The following is a 16,237-nucleotide window of genomic DNA, read 5'->3' as shown; positions in this document are numbered from 1 at the left end:
GCCAGACCAGGCAAAGTTGGCAGATTTTCTTTCATGAAGGACATTAGTTAGCTAAATAGATTGTTCTGATAATTAACAATGGTTTCATGGTCATCAATAGGCTCTTAATTTCACGTATGTTTTGTTGAATCCAAATTCGACTATCTACCACTGTGGTTGTCGAACTCAGGTCCCCAGAATATTAGCTGTATTTCTTGGTTAATTGTTTACTGATAATATCACGAGGCCATTGCCTCCAGCTAACTGAGCTAGCCCTGGCACAATCTGTTTATGATCAAAACAGAAGTTGCTGGAAAAGCTCAGCAGGTCTGGCAGCATCTGTGAAGAAAAAATTAGAGTTAGCACTTTGGGTCCGGTGGCTCTTCCTCAGAACTTGAGGAAGGATCACCGGACCTGAAACGTTAAATCTGTTTTTTTTCTTCACAGATGCTGCCAGACCTGCTGAGCTTTTCCAACAACTTCTGTTTTCCTTCCTGATTGTAATCCTTTGGGTTTTTACTTTCTGTTTGTGATTATTTTAGCTTCCATCTTAAGCTAATCATGATCATGTATTTTGCTATCTGTATTGCTATCTGCAAACTTAAATTAAAAGCACAGGATTTTAAATGTGTTTAACTTCCAAGTTTTGCTGTCTGTTTGAATACTTCAGTCTGATTTGCTGACTACCTGCTTGCTGGCTGACATCACCACTGTCGCACAGTGTGACATCCCCTTGACATGACGCCATATTTAACCAGGTACCAGCAATAACACCTCACAGAATGCTGGATAGTTGCAGGCAGCTTTCATTGAGTTCAGAGTCAGATTCCCATGCTTCATTGCTGCCGACAAACCTCTGGCCTCTTTGTCTGAATGTAATTATCAATTCCCAAACTTTGATCGGGATCAATGGCAGCTGGTGGGACTATGACCTGGAGGTGATGCTAAGGGAAGGTGCACTGATGTTGTCATTCTTGTTCTTGGTGAAAAGCAGCGGAACAAATATTTGGATGTCTAGCACATTCAAAAGCACAGAGAGAAACTAACAGTCTGATCTCAGACGGTGCTTATTATCGAACGCATTTTTAAACAAGTGATGCTGAACAAAATTAAAGTGTGAAGGAAGTCAAGTTTTGTAAAACATGGATTGAATATCACTCAACACAAACTTAACCCATTGTCACTTCATTTGTTAACTGGATCTTCCGATCGTTCAATTTTTGTGAAATTTCTTTCTGACATTTTTCTGTTTGTTTCTTTGCGATATCTGTTCTCTATATTTATGCCTTGTCACACTTTCTAAGGAGCTCTGCCTTTATTCCTAGCCATCTTCTATTCTTCAACCTTGAATGCTTATGTCCGTCTCATCAATTAAAAGGTGTACCTTACTTATCTGTCATCTCTCCCTATCTTTCCCTTTGTTTTATCCTGTTTACCTTGCTTTATCTGATTTGCTTACTTTGCCCTTCTTGACTACTTGCTATCGTCATTATTATTCTTATCTAGTCCTTATCTCTTTCCTTTTAGTTCTTTTTTTCTTTTCTCTTGGATTAATCTCTTCAGTTTCTTTATCGTCTTCCTAAACTGTACTTTAAACAGAAGTTGAAGAAGTTTCATTGCAACACAATTGTCGGTAAAATTGAATGTGCCTCTGAATGTATGTTTATGAGTCACATTGTGTTGAATGTGCGACTTCCTCCAGGTCCTACGATGCCCTCTGTCCACACAGGAGTGTGGAAGCGGAGGCTCCCACATGCTACTGAATTTGGTGACTTGTTTGTGTTTAACTTGGAACAGGTAGAGTGAGACATGGCGTTGAGTGATGTTTGCTCTTAAGACTTGAACAGAGCTAAGAGAAATGCTCAAATTGCAAAAAGTGTTGTCTGTCCTCTTCATTCAGGTTCAGTCACAGTGAATTGTTACATTATGCAGTGTCGACCAAGGCCATACAGCCACTTGCACACCAGAAAGTGTGACTCATTTCACCCTATTAACTTATTTTATCTTATCCTGATGTTTTTATTTCATTTTCTCCAGGTATTTATCCATTTTGTCATACACCTGGTGTACAATTGAGAAATAATTCGGGTTTGAGAAAACCAATAAGACATTTGAAAATCATCTAAAAACGAAAGGGCATTTGGCCGTGGGGTTTATTCACGCATTGAAGCAGGAACTAATTGTTCACAGGAAACTACAGCTAAAAATCCTTCTTCGGGGGCAAGGTTTGCCTAATTCTTCTTCATTGTCCAATATAATGAAAGAAAATGGAGGAGACCATCCTTCTATACAAGTAGAACCACAGCCAATAGCCTGGATGTTGATGGGAGTGGGCTGTGCAGGCTTAGAGATTGAAGTGGAAAACTTGAAGCTCTGAGTTTCACTGTATCCCGTGAAGTTTTAACTCTGTCCTTGTGAGTTGTTTGGTCCTGATAGGCTCTGTCACCCAGAAGAGAACCTGATTGTAAGGCCCATCTTCCAGTTAGGCGCAGGCCCCTCTAGAAGGTGGGAGGGTGGATCAGTTGTGTTGGGTCAATGTTGTCTTGAATTTTTGCCAGTGACGCTCACATTCCAGGGAGCAAACATAATAAAACAGCTACAGAGTCTTTCGGAATGGAAACATCCTGGCTTATATTTCACTTCAGTGAACGTAATCTTGTACTTTGATAAGTGAACGTTGCAAATATGGCAGCACGCTCATTAACTTCACTGCAGATCATTTTTAGTGGCTTATGATCTGATTCAATGGCGAATTTCTTCCTGAACATATAGCTTGAAATTGCCAAAATATACAGAGCGGATGCCTCATTCTCGAAATTGGATTTGTTGGCTTACCAGGCCTTTCAAACTAAAAGCAATAGGTTTTTCATTTTACAAAAGATGTGTGTTTCGGTTGGCAGGGACAAGATGGTTCTCTAGCTCTATCTAGGTCTACTTGTGGTACACCCACTTTGAATATCATTTCTTTCCTGGGGTTGTAGCATTGCTGTAAGCATAATTTTTCTGACAGAACCTGCCTGAGTAAACAAAGATGTACTATTGGTTGCCTTGCCACACATCCTTTTTGAACGAACCTCTCTGCAGAAATGCCAAGTCTTTGAAGTTGGGAATGTAGGCCGAGATGCAGTTGAAAAATCTGAAGCAAAGTGCAGATTTTTCTAACCCTGTGAGGTAGGCAGTTGTTTAATGGCCTTGATCTTAGAATGTGGCTGACTTCATGGGGACAATAAATGGACTCAAAGAAGTTTATCTGTCTGATGGCGAGTTGTCACATTATGTAGTTAAAAACCATTGAACTACTGCCATCAGTAGGTGATGGGAATGACCACTGCTCCTAACCACGATGTGGGTTCCTTATATTATTGGTCGTAATATAAGAACCTAAGTGTGGAAAACATGGAATTATACAGTATAGAAATAGACATTTTCAGTCCAACCAGTCCACGCCGAACACAACCCCAGTCTAAAATAGCCCCACCTGCCTGCACAGGTTCTTATCCCTCCGAACCTTTCTGATTCACGCACTTATTCATGTATCTTTTAAACATTATAACTGTACCCACACACATCACCTCCTCAGGAAATTCATTCCAAACTCTTTCCTACACTCTCTGTACAAGAAATTTGCCCCTCAAGTCCTTTATGATGGAAAGATCAAAATAGACATTTGTAATAACTGCCCATTATGTATATTTAGTGTATTCACAGGGGTTAAAGTGTCTCAGCTAGTACTAGCCTATTCAGTTACAGGAGAAGAGCACGTCATGCTTCAAGTGACCAAAACCAAAATGACGTCCGAGATCTTTATACCCTCAGGCTATGGGCAATGTTATTAGGTTGATATCATGTCTGTTAAAGCTAGGCTGACACACTGTTTCTCTAAGGTATACTGACGTATTGACAGTGAGATATAGCGTAACATGATTAATCATATCTCCTTCCACACCTTCCCAGATAAACCATTCCCTTCTCTGTCCTCTGTTGGTCTCTCATGTTCCTGTAAGTGGCACAGGGCTAATGACTGACTGAGATTATAATTGATTCTGTACCTGGCAAAGGTCCAGCTGCCAATCGAGGTGATCCTCCAGTGTGCTAACCTCTCAGAACATGCTGGGGTTAACTCACTGTTGGCTGTGAGGGAATCTTGCTTTGTGGATTTCCTAATTTGTAACCGAGCCTTTCTGCTTTGGTGGCGACAGTCAGAATTTTATCTCATATAGCCCAAATAACATGTGGCCTCCTTATTTTCTCTTCCAAAAGGGTCCCAATTCAGTAAACCTTATATTAAAGTCCATTTGGTGATCAAATACCTGCCATGCAAGTTTGGTGTCACCCACAAATTAAAAAATAGCGCTTCAGATCCCCAACATTGAACTCGGCCACCTATATGAGGTCATTAGAGGCTCTTCAGCATTGTTGCCAGTGCTGCTGTGTGTCACTCTGGGCATTTACTGTCCCACTTCCATCTCAACATCTCTCGATGGAGAGCATCTGCTGCCCACCAACAATTTAATCACGGCCTCCTTTCTGACCTCAGTCTCTCCTCTAACGGTTCGCAGCAGCTGTTGTGAGTCTCTTTCTGCAGGTGTGGCATGGCTGTGTCCAAAAGTAACTATCTAGCAACCAGCAGTGATTAGTGATAGCTTCTCTTTCTTGATAGGGATTGTGCCTTTCAGAAGGGGAAACTTCTTGAAGTATGTGGCTTCTGAAGAGAGTTAATTACATCTTGACATTTGCAGAGGATGTATGTGCATTGCAAGCAGTTCAGAAAAGTTTCATAAGAAATAAAAAGTTTGTCTAATGAGGTGTGATCGAGGAGCTTAGGCCAATAATTGTCAGAGTTTAGAAGGATGAGCAGAAATCTAATTAAGGTACATTTGATGCTCAAGGGTATTGATGAGGGAGATGGAGAACAGATGTTTCCCCATGTGGGACAATCTAGAGCAAGAGGGGTCATAGTTTTAGGCTAAGGTATAGCAAGTTTAAAACAGGGATGAAGAGGAATTGTTTCTCTCAGAGGGTTGTGAATCTGTGGATTTCACTAGCCCAGAATGCGGTGGAACCCAGAGCACTGAATAAATTTAAGGATGAGATAGACAGATTTTTAACTAGCAAAGTGTTGAAGCGTTATGGCTAGTGGGCAGGAAAGTGGAGATGAGGTTGAGATGAGATCGTCCATGATCGTATTAAGTGATGGGACAAGTATGAGAGCCTGAACTGCCTTCTCCTGCTCCCTTTTCTTGTATTGCATGTTTCGACAGAGAAGGGGCTAGGGTTGTGAGGGTGAACCTCTCCCTGTCACATCTCGAAAGTGGGCTGAGTGAACCCATCTTGTGCTTCAGCCACCTTATGAAAATATATCTGAAAATCTGGGTCATTGAATTTTAACTCTGTTGCTCAAGCCATCTTGTTGGTTAGCTATTGTTCCTTGCCAAATCATTGGTAACAACTAAAGAAAAAGATTTAATCATCATAGAATCCCTACAGTGTGGAAACAGGCCCTTAGACCCAACAAGTCTACACCAACCCCCAGAGAATCCCATGCAGATCCATCCCCCTATAACCCATTGAAGCTACACATTCCTGGCCACCATGGGCAATTCAGTATGGTCAATCTGCACATCTTTGGAGTGTGGAGCACCTGGACGAAACCCATACAGACACAGGGAGAATAAGCAAACTCCACGCAGATACTCATCTGAGGGTGGATTTGAACCCGTGTCCCTAGCACTGTGAGGCAGCAGTGTTAACCACTGAGCCACTGTGCATTTATATAGTGCCTTTAAAACCCTGGGACACGGAATCCCTACAGTGTGGGAAGACTCCATTTGGCCCATCAATTCTGACTGACCACCCCCGCCCCAACCAGCTTCCCAGCCTATTTGCATAATTTACCACAACTAATTCATCTCGTCCACACATCCTTGGACACTACACCACAGCCAGTCCACTTAACCTGCACATCTTTGGACTGTGAGGGGAAACCAGAGCACCTGGAGGCAATCTGCTTAAACAGACAGTCACCTAAGGTTGGAATTGAGCCTGGATCTTTGGTATTGAGAGTCAGCAGTTCTAACCACTGAGCCACTCACATTTCATAGCATTTTGCAATCAGCAAAGAACTCTTGAATTGGAGGCTTTTGCCCTTGTGTGAGAACTAGGGCAGCCAATTATTGCACAGAATGCTTTCACAAACAGCCACATAAAATAAGCACTGTCATTACTTGCTTGCTGATTTGCCTTCCTGGTTATTAACTTGGCTGACCTGCTTCACTTTGCTTCATTTTGATATCCGACTGGAAAATTTAGCAGAGAGGTAATGAGCTTTTGGGAAGGGATTCCAAAGATTGGATGTTAAGCATTTGAAATTGTGGAGGTCGGAATCAAAGAAGTGCAAATAAGCGGAGAGGATTGAAAAGAGATTTTTTAAAAAAAGGGAAGGAGGCTCTGGTGGAATTTGGAAAGCAGGATGAGAAGTTTTAATTCAAGATCTTACTTGGCCAACTTTGGCCAGAAAGCAGACAGGAACCAAGACTTAACTATGACTTAAGCACAGGTAGCTGCATTTTGCATGAATATGAGTTTATGGTGGCCATGCCTAGAATTGATGAAACTGAGAATGAGATTTACAGTTGCAGATTAAAGTAGGCAGTGGTGTTGAGGTAATGTCATTGGGTTCATAATTCAGAGCCCCAGGCCAATGTTCTGGGATCATGGGTATGAATCCTACCTTGGTAGATGGTGACATTTGATTTCAATAATTTAAAAACAAAGCTAACCTAATGACGACTGTGTAACAGCTGTCAATTGTTGGAGAAATCCACCTGGTTCAGTAAAGACTGAGAGGGAAGGAAATCAGCCATCCTTAACTGGCGTGGCCACATGCAACTCCAAACCCACAGCAATGTGGTTCACTCCTCACTCCTCACTAGGGAGTGGGCAACAAATGCTGGCCTAGCCAGAAATACCAGCATCCCGTTAACAAATTAAGATAAGTGTTGGAGGCTGAGGGATGACCTTATAAAATCATAAGGGGCATAGACAGGTTGAATCGTCAGTGTCTTTTCCCTCGGGTAGTGGAGTCCAAAACTAGAGGGTATAGGTCTAAGGTGAGAGGGGAAAGATTTAAAAGGGACCTAAGGGGCAACTTTTTCATGCAGAGGGCGGTGCATGTATGGAATGAACTGACAGAGGAAGTGGTGGAGGCTGGTACAATTACAATGTTTAAAAGTCATCTGGATGGGTACATGAATAGTGAAGGTTTAGGGGGATTTGGAACCAATGCTGGCAAATGGGCCTAAATTAGTTTAGGATATCTGGTTGGTGTGGACGAGTTGGACTAAAGGGCCTGTTTCCATGCTCTATGAATCTAAGTTGAGATGATGGTGATCAAATGAAAGGAATCTAGTTTCTGTCAGATTTGAATTATCATTCTGTGAACGTTAGTGTAAAGAGGGTTGGGAACAGGGTCAAAGTGGCTGCCAATGCACTCCAACCCATTTTCACTGCTGACAGAGACCAATGTCACTGCCGACAAATTTCCATCTCTTGTGTCAGATCTCCATGGAGGATGTTGCAAGATATATTCATCTTTTACGCACCGGTCCCTCGCTGAGAAATGATGGGAAGGATAAGTGGCATCAAGAATAGCTGTTGATTGATATAAATCGTGAGGGGAGGTGAGCGTCAGCTGGGTTTGAAGATATTCGGAACACGGAGATAGCAGTGCAGTATGACCACAAAGAGATAATACAACATGTGGGCTGAGAATGTAGTTATCGGAATAATATAAGGGGTGAGAAAACAAGCTACCAGCATAACATATTTGCAAGCGGAATTATTGACAGATGGCCCTTAGCTGTAGTATCTAGGGTACCATAAATTATGGGCTGATCATGTAGATAATGTACTGTCAAAACAGTCGAGTTTTAAGAAATAGCAAAGGCACTCTCCTAACCTTTCTTGTCACAAACAATTAGATTAGCATCTGGATTTGGTTGAATTCAAGGTAAAATAAATTCAAATGTATTGAATATTACAGTGTCCAAACAATGCATCGCCATTGTGCAACTGGAAAATTATTTCCCTCTGGTGTTTGAGGGAGGGCAGATGGTCTGCTGTGTATTGGATGAGTGGGTAGCAGGAACGACTTTGCTCTTTGCGATACATTTTGACACAGATTTTGTTGTACTGACGATAGCGGGTCGATCAGTACTCACCGTTATTGTGGGGTTAATAGAACAGTAATTTCTGCCATTCAGCCATGTGCAACTAAACGTGAAACTTCAGGTGTTGCCATCAGAGATAATCTGCTCCTGCGCTGTTGTAATCCTGACCACAAATAGACTCAGCAACGAAATGACTGTGACAGTGTGGAACCATTGCACTGGCCCATATATTCTACATGTGAAAATGTTGAACATGTTTGTTCTGCTGCATTGAAAATAATGCATGTTTTAATGGTATAAAATGTGATGATGATCGCTGCGTACCTTCTCTAGGCCTGAAATCCAATTTTATAAGCATGGAGCCTCATTCCCATACAGATTTAAATATATATTATTTTTTCACTTTTTTTTTAATCTCTCTCCTTTAATCTGATCTGTGTTCCCCAATCTTTATTATGTTCCATGTAGAACATTTATGTCTAATCTACATTTAGAGTCGTAGAGTTATAGAACTGTACAGCATGGAAATGGACCCTTCCGTTCGACACGTCCATGCCGACCAGGTATTCTAAAGTAATCTAGTCCTATTTGCCAGCATTTGGCCCATATCCCTCTCAATACTTCCTATTCATGTACCCTCCAAGATGTTTTTCAAATGTTGTAACTGTACCAGCCTCTACCATTTCCTCTGGCAGCTCATTCCATATGCACACTACCCATTGTATGAAAAAGTTGTCCCTTTGGTCCCTTTTAAAACTTTCCCCTCTCACATTAAACCTGTGCCCTCTAGGTTTGGACTCCCCTACCCATGGGAAAAGACCTTGACTATTCACCCTATCCATGTCCCTCATGATTTTATAAACTTCTATAAGGTCACTCCTCGTCTCCAACACTCCAGGGAAAATAGTTCCAGCCTATTCAGCCTCTCCCTGTAGCTCAAACCCTCCAAATCTGGCAACCTCCTTGTAACTCTTTTCTGAACCCTTTCTTGCTTTCAACTACTTGGTTTGGACTCTACATGACTTAGTGAAGATTTTTCAGTCCAATTAGTTGAAGAGACATGCAGTTCACATGTGCCACCAATGACTTGTAGATGGGCGCAGCACTTACCCAAAGGCCAAGGTAAGGCATCTGAACTCCAAACACCATCAGCTCCTTCTGGGCAGCAGACAATGTCACTTCAGAAACAATTTTCATAACCAGAGTTTCTGAACCAAGACTCAGGAAACTTAAACATTTGAGGAATGGTCTAAACCTACCAGAGTTCTTTGGAGAGGTAGGTATGCTTTAGTAGATGTTAAGAGTACATGTGAAAGTGCCTAATAGGTGGATATTACTGTTGAATTTTCAAGCTGTCGAATAATGTTAACACCATTCCTTAAATTTTAAAATAAATATATAAGAGGCAGACACTCAGTTGAAAATAATTACTGCTTCCAATTACAATAATAGTTGACATAAATCTCAGGGCTATCATTAAAGTGTAAGTAATGTTTGATGACTTCCACAACCTATCATTATTGTGAATGCGTGTGGAGGGGTTGATTATACACTTACAGATTGATTGACAATTCGAAATGGCTTTAAATGGCTTTGCTGTCTTTGGTGTGGGGCTATGAATATAAATATTTTTTACAATGGATTCAGTGCTTGAGTAAATGTAAATGCATTGAATGTGTTTTTCTCAATCAGTGTGATGTTTTAAAAACAAAATGAAGTCTGTGATAGATACATAGAACTTCATTCCTTTCATCTCAGCATACCTCCTACGAATTACTTGCAGTGATTTGAAATGGGGAGTATAAGGACAAAGGATGGTGGGTTGGATGAATTGAGATTAAGTTGGCATATGACCTACAAGGGGCTAGGGGTTTCGGTAGATGGAATAGAGTGGCATGGAGGGATTGAGGGGTCATGAGGGTGGGTGACGAGCATGAAGTGGCATGAGTTAGAATGGATTGGCATGGAATGAGTGAGGGCTCAAGGGCATTACTGTTCTTATTATAAATGGGGCAAAGCTCCACACCACTGAGGAGGTCCTTTTAAGCAGCACAACACAACAGGGCTGTTCGTGTGGCTGCCACCTGACTGTTTTCGGGAGCGATGATCCCAAACTCCTGTATGCATCTACAACTCCCTTAACCCTGGGGCCTAAAACAATATGTTCGAATCCTAGCTGCACCAGAGGTGTCTGAACAGTTTGGTGAAAATCACCAACCAGGCAGAGGGCATCTTGGTTTAATATCTCAGCTGAAACACTAGCAGAGCAGCACTAGTGTGTCAGCGTTGGTCTGTGGGTTCAAAGCCTGGACATTAAACCCATTTGTACCCAGAATGTTATGCCTCAGAGGCAAATGTACAAGCTAAGACATGGGGACTGCAGTGCTTAAATTACCAAAGGGTGCAAGTCAAGATTTCATTGGATGGTAGAGCAGAATTGATGGGCTGAATGGCCGATTTCTGTTTCTACTTCTTAAGAGACAGAGAGGAAAATCAAAATACAAATTAAGTAATAGAACCATTTCTAGTAGCTGCTGAGAGGGGATCATGGGTATAAATGGTTAGCTTTACTATTCTGTTCAGCAGCAACAAGGCAACAGTGGGAAATCTTCAAATCTGGGACAATTAAAGTACAAGATTAACATATACTCCTGAAACAAAAAAGACCATGCAGATAAGCAGAGAATGCTGTGTCCAAAGAGGGAAAGTCAAATTCAAATAATAAAGCCAGTGCTAACAAGTATTATGAATGTATCAATTGTGTTGGCAGGGAGTGCTAACAGTCCTTCACAAATTTTAAATGCTGCCCCACATATTAATGTAGAACTGCCCATACAATGTAAATGGGATAGATCTTACAGTGTGGTGAGTCACAGCATTTTGAAGACCTACACACCAATAGGGAGTGTTTTGCATTGAAAAGGCGTTTTTTTTTCTGTGTTTTCTTGAGAACTTTGCAGTCATAATCTTTCAGTTTGATATTAGAAGCAAGGAGTCACCAGTACTTCATGTTAATTAGAATTCCCAATAGATTGTTTTCCAAACTTAACTACCCAGCAATTACATCATTTAAATTAGCTTAAATACTTCCTTTGAAATGTTGATGAACTCTCTGAAAAGTTAAATTGTGCAGCAATTGTTAGGCCAGAAAATTATTTTATCACCCAGTGTTTCCCCTTCATCTGATGCAATTATACTTTTAAAGCATTCACCATGAAATAGGAAGGATAATTTCGTGAAAAATGACAAAAATAATGCTTTCAATTACTATGACTTAGGCTACAATTACATTGCATCACCTGTTTATTTATCTCTTTCAGGAATAGACAAAATTCTGTTACACTGCTGTAACATTACTACTTGTGGTCTGGCTAATACACTGTTCAATCTCGTTTTAGTGTGGATAACATTTTGATTTATTTGATTAATTATTATTGTCACATGTGCCTAAGTCCAGTGAAAAGTTTTGTTTTACTTGCAGTGCAGGCAAATCATACCATACAAAGATTTAACAGAGTGAACAAAGCAAGAAATACAAAGTTACAACTGCAGAGAAAGTGGACAAAGAGCAAGATCAACATTATATTTCAAATATAAGAGGTCCATGCAGAATTCTATTAACAGTGAGGAAGAAACTTTTCTTGAAGCTGTGAGTACATGTGTTTAAGCTTTTGTATCTTCTGCCTGGTGGAAGAGGTTGGAAGAAATTATAACCTGGGTGGGAGGGGTCCTTGATGATGTTGGCTGCCTTCCCAAGGCAAGAAGATGGAGTCAGTGAATGGAAGATTGAAAGATGGAAGGCTTGCATGAATGACAGAGCTGTGATCACAACTCTCTGTAGCCTCTTAACGTCCCGGGCAGAGCAGTTGCCATACCAAGCTGTGATACGTCCAGATAGAATGCCTTCTATGGTGCATCTATAAGAGGTGGTGAAAGTCCTTACAGACATTCTGAATTTCCTTAGCCTCCTGAGGAATAAGAAGCATTGTTGTGCCTTCTTGACCATCACATCAACATAGGTGTTTCAGGACAGATTGTTGGTGATTGTCACTCTTAGGAACCTGATGCTCTTGACCATCTCCACCTCAGCTCCTTTGATATAGATAGGTCCACCTGGTCCTAATATCATTTCAGGCCAGATTTATTCACTCTTAAACAATATCACTGCACTGTGCATGGTAATAAGGAGACAGAGCAACATACTCTGAGCTGCAAAGGGTTCAACATTTTAGTTGAAAATCAAACAAGTCTATTGAAGCTATAAAGGCTTACTTCCAGTTCCATAAAACCCTGTCTCTACACAAAACCTCTCATCTTTCCCTTCCATTTTGCAGACTTTTTAAACCTTAGCACAGCACTAGCTCGTGAGTGTCCAACATTATGCTACAAGAAAAAAGGAGAGTGACCCTAACCCGGAGGAAGAGTCATACAGATTTTAATAAAACCATTGAGCAAGGGTTGAGAGGTTAGCTGGGGTAAATATGGGGTAATCAGATCAGCTGTGACCTTGTTGGCTGGCTTATTATTGCTCCTAATTTGTGCTTTTGTATATTTTCAACACAAATAGCAAGAGATTTGCTACTGCTTTCAATAGTGAGTCACATTTTATGGTGCTGATATTTTTTATCCATTCATGGGGTGTGGTTGTCTCTATCCAGCTAGTATTTATTACGCAGCCCCAGTTTACATTGAAAGGATAATAGTGAGCTATCTTCTTGGTTTGTTGCTATGTGGACACCCACACTCCTGCAAGAAAGGGAATTCCAAGAATTTGACCTAGTGAGACGGAAGGAACTGCGATATGTTTCCAAGTCAGGATAGTGAGTGGCTTGAAGGGCAACCTACACATGATAGTGTTCCCTTGTATTTGTTGCTCTTGTCCTTCTAGATGGAAGTGGTCATGGGTTTGTCTAAGGATCTATGGTGAATTTTTGCAATGCATCTTGTAGATGGTACATTCTGCTACTATTGAGATTCAGAGGTGGAGAGAATAGGTATTTGAGGGCATGATGCTTTGCCCTGGATGGTCTGAAGCTTCTTTGTGTTGTTGGAGCTGCACACATCCAGGCAAGTGGAGAGTATTCCATCACACTCCTGACTTGTGCCATGTAGATGGTGGACAGACTTTGGGGAGTCAGGAGATGAGTTGGTCACTGGAGTATTCCTAGCCTGAGACTTTGTCTAGTAGCCACTGTGTTTATTTGGCAAATTCAGTATTGGTAACATTAAAATTTTACACCTGCACTTTGAAATTTCTCTCAATTTATCAATACTTAACGTGGAGGACAACATTATTTTGAAAATTGAATTTGATTGATTTGTTTTGAAGCAAGATGTTTAAAAATCTGATTTAAAAAATCTTGTTAAAAAGTGAAACTTGTGAATTTTTAGCATGGTTTATTGAATCTGCCAAATATAATATTTTGATATGTTTTATGTGCATATAAATTATTTGAATTTGATTTTATTGTCACGTGTACTCAAGTACAAAAGAAAAGAACTAGTGAAAAATATATAATATCACCACACAAGGCACAATTTTAAGCACAAAGTACCTATGTACAGAATCTTAAGAACAAAGTTAAAAATTAAATGTTGTGATAATTCTAGTATAGCGTAAAACATACTAAACACGGTTAAAAGTTACACATTGCAGACCTTATTAGTTTTAAGTAGAAAATAAAGGATTAAATCTGAAATGTCAAACATTGTTCTTCTTTAAAGCAAACATTTTTAATTCTTAAAACAAAATTTACATTATTAATTTTGTAAAGTCAAACATGTTTGCAGAAAATTCAGTTTTCAAAGCCATTTTTTAATTCCAGTCCTTTTAATTGATGTGATTTCCCAAATGCCATTTTACTGCATCAATCACTGTTCTAGTTTCCTATAGTGCAGTACCAGCGGGCTGTATTTTTGTCTGCACCAGCTTACAGTCAATGCTGTAAGAGAATTCTCTCTCAAGGTAATCTCGATTCCCATCATGGAAATTGCAGTATTTTCATACGGAGATTTATTTTGGGTCAGTTGACAGTCATATGACTGAAACAATTGGCTGCAAACATCTAGGTCAATTACTGTTATATATGATTAGATATTAGGACTAGGAACTGAAGTGTTATGCCTGAGTGTTACTGTAGGGAACATTTCACAGATGCACCTGATAAGCATGTTATGTGTGATAGAGTCAGTATGAAATGTTTAAGAAAGTCTGGACTGGTGTCTTGTCTATAACATTAGCTTTCAAGAAATAAACTGGTCCCATTCGCAAATCCTGAAGCTTGAAGTATGACGGCTCAAACAGTATCAGATATTTTGCTTTTGATGTCATTGTTACTGGGGGCATCTATCCCATGAATGTAAGATGTTGGCGATGGGATGGATTGACATGGCACACTCTCGCTTATGGCTAAAGGGATCTTGAGATGGAGGCATCTTATTCAATTTGGTTTTTGTTATTATCAATTGTTGTTTTCAGTGTTAGAGTCTTCTACTAAGTTGCTATAGCCACTAATCATCGTGATGGCACATGTTGGTCTGGATGTGATGTCGTCATTTCCTTCTAGTGTCTACCAAGTTAAAAAAAATAATGTTTATGCCCTCCTTTTGCAAATTCTACTGCAGCTCTACAAGGGATCGGTGTAAACATTTTGATTTCCCTATTTGAAAAAGTTATCGCTGATCTGAAGCAGTTTAGAGAAGATTCACTCAACTCATTCCCGGAGTGGAAGGGTTATCTTGTGAAGACAGATTGAAAAGGTTAGTTCTATTCACTTTTGAGTTTATAAGAGTGAGAGGTGATATTTTGAGACATTTAAGATCTTGAAGGGACTGGACAGGATGGATACCAGGAGGATTTGTCCACTTCTGGTGGAGACTAAAACCAGAGGACATTGTTTCAGAATAAGAGAGTTCACTTTTCACGACAGAGATGAATTGAATTTTTCTCATTATTATGTGAAATGTTCTACCCCAAAAGGTAGTGGAGGTTTCGTTATTACACTTATTCAAGGCTGTGTAAGATGGAGTTGTGATAAGTGAGGAAGCAGAGAGGAAAGTGGAGTTGAGATACATCAGCCATGCTCTTACTGAATGGCAGAGCAAGTTTGAAGATCTGAATGGCCGACTCCTATCCCCAAATTCTATCTTTGTATGTTCCTTTATTACATTCACAAGCATCCTTGAAGTAGAGTTTGATTACTGGTTGTTTGACTTTGGTTACTTAACCACACAGAAAATCCTTGGCTCTACATCATCTTTCACCCTGACAAGGTGTATTGACAGAAAATATATGTAGTTGATGATTTACAAAAATGTGAATAATGTGGTGTACTGTACAACACAACAGATACCTCACAAACCCCTGAAGCAGGAGTGAACAGGCTGTCTCTGCTACAAAATTTAAATCAATTATTTGTGTTATTGTCACTCAATCTTTCTGGTTGCCTTTAATCTTAAAAGACAGACCAAAAATCTCCAATTGCTAAAAGCTGCAAGCCCCAGCCAAAATATGTTATTTGTGTCTGAAAGAGGGCAATATTTCAGCTCAAATTCTTTCATAAAAACTGATGGAATTAGAATGAGGAAACTTTAAAACGTTAACCTAAATGCAGTGCAGTGCTGTTGCAAGGACACTGTGTGGACAGGAACAGACACCTGGCTGACAGACTGGACCACTGTATCTCAGGGCATACTCTCTTAGTGCTCACTTACTTCAGTACTTCACTTGCTTCTTAGCCTCCTCAACCTGAAAGCACTTCTGTTTTGCTTTGCAGTTGGTGCAGACTCAAGTCTTGGCAGATTATAATGGTTGATAGTCAAGGGGGTGGACATATTCCTGTCTGGTAACACTTTTCTATGTCAATTTAACACCTGCAGAACATGCCACCAATCTACACAGCAACACACACTGCGTGCGAATCAACCAAATCACCTCATTTCAAAGCCTAAAAGGAGTAGCCAGGACAATGGAGACTTCTGTTCCACACTCCCATATCTTAGATCTCTTCCCCACTGCTTGAAAAAGGCAGCAGTGTAAACCCAACTTACAATGAACTACAGTAACTTGTTTTAAAACAAATGTAGAAACT

General features: G+C 40.3%; 1 long non-coding RNA gene across 1 annotated transcript in view; it reads left to right on the top strand.

The window, feature by feature from the left end:
* Positions 1–11,783, top strand: part of LOC132210031 (uncharacterized) — a 72,423-nt gene extending 60,640 nt beyond the window's left edge. Inside the window, exon 4 of the long non-coding RNA XR_009446195.1 lies at positions 11,629–11,783. This is a non-coding gene — a long non-coding RNA (uncharacterized LOC132210031). The remainder of the gene's footprint in view (positions 1–11,628) is intronic.
* The last annotated feature ends 4,454 nt before the right edge of the window (positions 11,784–16,237 follow it).

The sequence above is a fragment of the Stegostoma tigrinum genome, chromosome 9 (genome assembly GCF_030684315.1).
Source record: "Stegostoma tigrinum isolate sSteTig4 chromosome 9, sSteTig4.hap1, whole genome shotgun sequence".
In the NCBI taxonomy this organism is placed as follows: Eukaryota; Metazoa; Chordata; class Chondrichthyes; order Orectolobiformes; family Stegostomatidae; genus Stegostoma; species Stegostoma tigrinum.
Note: the sequence above shows the minus strand (reverse complement) of the source record. Positions and strands in the feature narration are given on the sequence as shown.